Source organism: Electrophorus electricus, chromosome 1 (genome assembly GCF_013358815.1).
Source record: "Electrophorus electricus isolate fEleEle1 chromosome 1, fEleEle1.pri, whole genome shotgun sequence".
NCBI classification, from domain to species: Eukaryota; Metazoa; Chordata; class Actinopteri; order Gymnotiformes; family Gymnotidae; genus Electrophorus; species Electrophorus electricus.
The window spans coordinates 2107477-2114365 of record NC_049535.1 but is presented as its reverse complement, the minus strand read 5'-3'; positions in this window follow the sequence as shown (position 1 = coordinate 2114365).

Below are 6889 nucleotides of genomic sequence, written 5' to 3'. Positions count from 1 at the left end.
GAGTGCATTGTCTATTTTCTGCTAGAAGAACTAGTACACTGTCAGCAGACATTACCGGCTACCAGGGCATTGCATAGACGGTAAACTTCTCAGATTTCAGACTGATGGCAGGTTCCATACTGACTAGGAGATAATCTCATTTTACACATACATCACATACATCGATTTCAGATGAGACCTAGGAGATTCAGACACCGGTTTGGAGAGGTGAGAGGTCAAAGGTTATTGTGTGTGGCAGAGCTAGACTTGTAGGGGAAGCTAAGACTATTATATTTATATTTATATTTATTTTTATATAGTAATTCAGCGTGCTAGATTACATGTAGCGTTAGAATGGTATTGTTCCGGAGGAAAGTGCTGCTTGTAGGTTTTTAGGCAGAGCACTGAGCTCGATGAAGTACCAGGTTTTGTCTTTGCCTGGGATGTCTCTTCATTTTCAAATATAGCTGAAGGTGGGTAGGTAAGAAGACTACAGTGTATTCTGGTACACAGAAAAGGTTACATTAATCTTTCATACTTTCATTGTAATCTTTTGTATACAGACGTAATACAATTAGGAAAAGTAGATAAGGCGTCTCTTGGTAAAGCGTCTCCCAGTACTGAGGACGTCTTTCATTCAGTCATTGAGCTTATTTCTTATTTCCGCGTGTGACCTTTAAATTGATAGCAACTTCAAAATAAAAGTCTCTAATCAGAACGTGCTGCCAAGATTGAATAGTTCTTTTTTATGGTGTCATTCAGGTAATCAGTGACCTGTAACTGATTACATGGTGAAAGAAACCCAGACAATCATCATTCCTTTCATCTCACTATCTCTCCAACTGTCATTCCACACATCCAGCTGACATGAATTTATTAAGCAAACAGAGAACAGGAGCGTAACCTTGACAACGATAAAAAAAAAAAAAAAAACCTTTTGTGGCTGGGATTCTTCCTCCACAGCAGAAATGTGTTGCAGCTCATCGTACCCTATGAGAAGAGCAGGTTTTTAAGAGTCCCCGTTGAAGATTTTTTTTTTAACAAAACAGGTTTTGTAATTTCACAGCTTTGATACCAGTCAGTGCAGACCAGATGAACTGGTCTCGTTCGCGTTCTCCTGTGCTAGGTTAGGGGTGGACGTGAAATTAAGTTATCAGATTAATCAGAAGATTACAGGCCACCGGATGCCGTCCCGGTCTATCTGTCTGGGCGGTGTGTACGCCCAACCTTCAAGCCCCAACCAAAACTTGGCAATGTCTTTGTTACAAACTGAGATTATTAAAAAGATGCCCCACGGCAACTCATTATACCATCAGCCTGGGCCGTTCCCACCCGCGAGCTCTTTAATTAAATTGGAATTATTTGAAAAATAAAGGAAAATCAGCGTGCACATGACTGGCAGCTAGTCCGTCATTATGTCTGCAGGCCGGCAGCCTTATCTTAGTCATTCCTCCCCACAGCACACAGAGCTCACGCCCTCCTGGAGATCCAGAGCTTCTGTTCCTCCTCACCAGGAGCTCCCCTCCCCCACTCCACCGCACTCCTCTTCCTGCGTCCCCTCCACATAAATTTCTTCAGTCCAAGCCAGAGGACGGAAGGGTCAGGGAGTGGCGTGGTAGGTCAGTTCAAATGCGGATCTGTTTCTCTTTAAACCTCGGCGTTATTAAAGACGAGTCTCGTGCAGCGCTGAACAAAATCTTTTGTGAAAACTTTCCTATGCGCATATGAATACACCCACGGTTCATCATCTCCTTTACAATCAAGAAAATTGATGAGATTTTCCGCCATTGTACAGATACAATAGCAGTCAGGACATGTCCATTGCTTGACTGATGTTATGATTCTTTTGGCGTAATAATATCTAATTCCACATAAATGTAAGGAAACAATTGAAGTAACTGATTGCAATGTGAACAGGAACAATAACACAGGCTGAAAACACAATTACAGTGTGAGCAAGGCTGTGTCTGTCAGCACTAATTATGTGTTCTGTTAATGGCGCTGTTTAGAAAAATAGCCCATAGCCTGCAGAAACCATCGCGGACCGAGGAGTTAAGCAGGATATTGTCAGAAGGAATCTTTTTTTCATTACCCATAACAGGAGACTTTGCTTTGTGGAATATTTTCTTATTCTGTATGGCCTTTTGTCTTATTGAAAGACAGAAATTGTTACTTGTGAAAACACTGAAAATAATGTCAAGGTTGGTTCTGAATGGTTTTCTGTTTTTCTATCGCCGTGCTTTCAGTCATCTCTGTGTTTACTTGATTTGTCACTTCCTCTCTCTCCCACTTTTCAGACAAATAACAGCAAGTAAACAAGACGCCTAAAACAGTTACTCCAGAATGCCGCAAAGGCCAAGAGCACAAAACACCACTTTCACTAGTGCGTGGAATAAAGCCACTCCTTCACTTTTAATGTGTCGTGTAGTTTCATCATGAGCACTGCCTTAATGTTACGGAATACCGGAAAGTAGGGAACATTGTTAACCGTCAATTGAAAAACCAAAGTTTCAAACCCGAAGATTCGTACACTTTTACAGAAACCTGGAGCGGAGCTTGTGGGAAAGACCACGTGCACGTAAGTCACGGTCATGGGGGTCAGAGTTAGAGAGAGTGTGTGTGTGTGTGTGTGTGTGTGTGTGTGTGTGTGTGTGTGTGTGTGTGTGTGTGTGTGTGTGTGTGTGTGTGTGTGTGTGTGTACTTACACTGCCATTCTCACACTCACCCATGGTACAGGACTTTGGGAACTCCATGGCTATGAAACCGGGGACACCCTAAGGAATGTGCGCTTCAGGGCCCAAAAAAGGTCAGAGTTCACCATCACCACCAGATGGATGTGCAACACACAGAACAATATTCTTTCTTTCCATTGCAGCTGATTATATTACTGTACAGCTTGCTGTAATCCACGCTAGTTAGCCTGGTAAACGTGATTACGATTGTCTCCGACAAAGAGCAGAGTAGCGCATCACAAGTGGACAGAAAGCGCCGTTTAACCGTTAACATGCGGCGAAGCAAAATATTCTGTGGAGTTTTCAGCCACAGGACTGAAGGAATGAGTGTCTTACCGGCGGCCCTGCGCGGGACACGGGAGGGGCGCGCGCTCTCTCATGGGAGGGGTCTTTCCCAAATGGTCTGGAGAGCGGCAGGGAAGCGCCGGTCGAAATGAATTATCAGTCTGCTTTACATTTGAAGGTAATTAGAATTCTTCATTTCCTTTGTGCGGACCAGGGCAGAGAGACGCCCGGCGCTTTGGGGTGGCAGGTTAATTGAGGAATAATACCCTTCAGAATGATGGATTTTGGTGACTTGAGATGTCAGATTCCATTATGGGGAATTTAAATTTGCAATTAAAGTAGGAGGTGGATGATTCCCTCCTTTTAATTTTCCTTATCCCAGCTCCTCCCCCACAGCCTAACTCCCGTTATTAATGCTGTGCATTAAATGTCTGGCCCTTCCATTATGGCTCTGTCTGCCTCTTCATGTTTGGAAGGAAAATAATGCTTGATTAACATTCTAACGTGTAAATACAACAGCTTCAGTCAGCAAAGAGCTGCGTAACGACCCTGGCGAAGTGGGAACACCGGTTGGCAGAGAGCCACACCAGAGCCCTTCCAGAGCGGGGGATGTCAGCTGTCAGACAACCATGTAATGAAAGCGGCAATTCAATATACACACATTCATTTTCCATCTGGTTATTTCACTATCACAGTGCGGCGTGCCACACAGACCGGTGTTTTGCCACTTCTTGTGCACTTGCGCACGCTCATGACCTACGACCTTAGCGGGATCGCTTCAGGGCCGGAGGTGTGGGAGAGGTCACAGGCGTCAGACGGATTCTTGTGGTCTGTGGGGGCCAGTGTCGTCCCGCAGACAGACAGTTGACTTATGTGGGAAGCGTGTGGGGTGTGTCGGGACTTCACCTGTTTCCATAGCTCACTCCCTGCTGGAGTGCGGCGCTCTCGGAACAAGTGGCTAATGACATTCGTGCCCATAAATCCCTCCTATAAAACAGGAGCTCGTCTGACTGTGTGAAGGGCTAAATCTTTTAATGCGGCCTTATTTTTAGATGCTGCTATTTCACTCATCTGAATGATGTGATTGGCTTGTAACCTTACTACAGGGCATCGCTGTACAATTCAATCATATCACTTATTCTCGGTCTGTTACAAACTGAATGAGGGATATGTAATGCTGTATTTAGGTAGGGCATTAACACAAGCTTTGTGGGCTGAGGCGGAGATTCATAACACCCATCTAAGTCGAATATCGAAACTTCTTAACAGATATAAGACGAGGTGTGTACGCGATAACCTATTACATGCACGCCTTCCAGGACAGAGACATATAACACAACGCCCCTGATGCTGCAATGTGGGGTTTTTTTGGGGTAATAACTAATAAGCTTCGCGTACAGTCAGGCCCAGCGCCTCCTTGTGGCAGGGCAGAAAACACGGGTGGATGTGCGTGTGATGTGACCAGACCCACGGTGCACAGGCGTGCCCACGGAGCCCACGGCGAGCGGGGATGAGTGACTAAACCACCCGTCTCCTGTTTCTTAGCAAAGGCATCCTCTGCCCGGGCGTCACCGGCGCGACCGGCGGCGTCAGCTACTATATCAGCGGTCAAGGTGACAAACAGCACCAAGCGCTGCTCAAATATTCGAGCCTCGAATGAGACGGAAGACAGATCCTTTTCTTTGAGCGGAGAGAGAGAGAGAGAGAGACACACACACATAGAGAGAGAGAGAGTTAGAGAGAGAGAGAGAGAGAGAGAGAGAGTTAGAGAGAGAGAGAGAGAGAGAGAGTTAGAGAGAGAGAGAGAGAGAGAGAGACACACACGTAGAGAGAGAGAGAGAGTTAGAGAGAGAGAGAGAGGGTGTCGAACTGGGATGGAACCGTGAGGGATGAATAACAACAAGAATGTAGTGTTTGTGCAGTTGTGCAAAATTTTAGCAGTTGGTACCTGCATGTAACAGTGACAGATTATGGACCGGGGCAAATGCATATTTTATTGTCTCATCCTTGGCACCCCTCCCCCTGCCCCGCCCCCAGCCACCCCTCCTGACCCTACGCTCTCCACTGCAACCCCATCCTGAACACTCCGACAGCTGGAATCAGAATTCAGCCGATTCGTTCAGCGGCCAATCTCCACCCCCCCCCCCCCCGCCCCCGGCCCTCTTCTTCCCCTCTCCTGCATCCCTCCTTCCTCTCTTCCCCTCTCCTCATGTACCTCTATTTCTCGCTCTCTCTCTCTCTCTCTCCTGCAATCCCTGTTGTAATAGGATCTGCAGGAATCATTCACAGTCTAGATATAATTTACGGCTCACGGTGCACCAAGCCTCCTACCCCCCATTACACCTTCTCTCCATCGCACACAAGGTGCCCTGCAGATGAACTAATCATACTTGAAATATTATTTCTGCTTCTTATTCCTGCATTTCATGAACAGCCTCAGTTTTATGGTGCAATAGATTTAACCCCTGCCTGGGTGTGTGTGTGTGTGTGTGTGTGTGTGTGTGTGTGTGTGTGTGTGTGTGCGGGCGTGTGTGTGTGTGTGTGTGTGCGTGCGTGCGTGTGTGTGTGTGTGTGTGTGTGCGTGCGTGTGTGTGTGTGTGTGTGTGTGTGTGTATGTGTGTGCGGGCGTGTGCGTGCGTGTGTGTGTGTGTGTGTGTGTGTGTGCGGGCGTGTGTGTGTGTGTGTGTGCGTGCGTGCGTGTGTGTGTGTGCGTGCGCGTGTGTGTGCGTGCGTGCGTGCGTGCGTGCGTGCGTGTGTGCGTGTGTGTGTGCGTGTGTGCGTGTGTGTGTGTGTGTGTGTGTGTGTGTGTAAAATAGTACAAAGGAAAAGGCCAGGGACATCATGGTATGTTTATTAGTTGCTTTTGGGTGTGTTGTGACAGGGACCTTGGCTCCACTAATTCTAGCCTCACCAACACCTTCACCTCCCCAGACAATCTTTTGTAAGTGTGATGAAAGTGTTGCGGTTACATGGAGAGCCATGGAGGAACAACGTAGCCATGCTGTGCGGAGCTCTGGCCACGTCCGCTAACACACCAGCGCACACGAGCCTCTCCTGCCCATGACCTCTTCCCTGCACCTCTTGGACAGACACTAGCACACGGGCTCACGCCATTAACCTTTCTGGGATGAGCAGCATGGACCCTGTTAAGCAAACATCCACACGACGCATTAGCGCCGAAGGTAAAGGGGACCAGAGGAATTAACAAAAAATAAATAAACTCGGAAGATTTGTTCAATGTAAGCACGCTCCCCTCGTGTGCGTAGCAGTGTTTGTAGGGAAATTGCAAGCTGCATACTTTTCACTGCTCTGAAAACATCTGCTTTGGTGACGGGGACGGAGGTTCACATGCAGTGAAGTTGTTTATTTAGCTGGGCACTGCTACCACAGAAGGAGAGGGTGGGGGGGCGAGAGAGAGAGAGAGAGAGAGGGAGAGAGAGAGAGAGACAGAGAGAGAGAGAGAGAGAGAGAGAGAGAGAGAGAGAGAGAGGCGCAGCTAGTGAGGAGACAGATCGTGTGCCAGCACCGTTTGTGGGAAAGTGACAGAGATTTGTATGTAATGCTATTGATCAGACACCACCCCCATTGATCTCCAGAGAGACAGCGGTGGTCTGGATTAAGAAGAAAGTCTTTTAAACCTGTATGGGGCATTACATCATCAAAGCTCTCCCTGGGCCTCATTGGCCAAACACAGTAAACGGATTTGGTGGGTGGGGGGAGGGGGGATTGACTCGATTACAGGAACATCGTTTGGAGAAGAATAAACCAGGTTTATTGTTTTGATCCCGTCTGAAGACTCTGACTCCAGCTCCCTGCACATCTCCACTTCCTTCTCTCAAGGCCTCCCTGTTTTCTGTTTTCTTTTAGATGTGAAAGGTTCCCTGCTGCAAAGT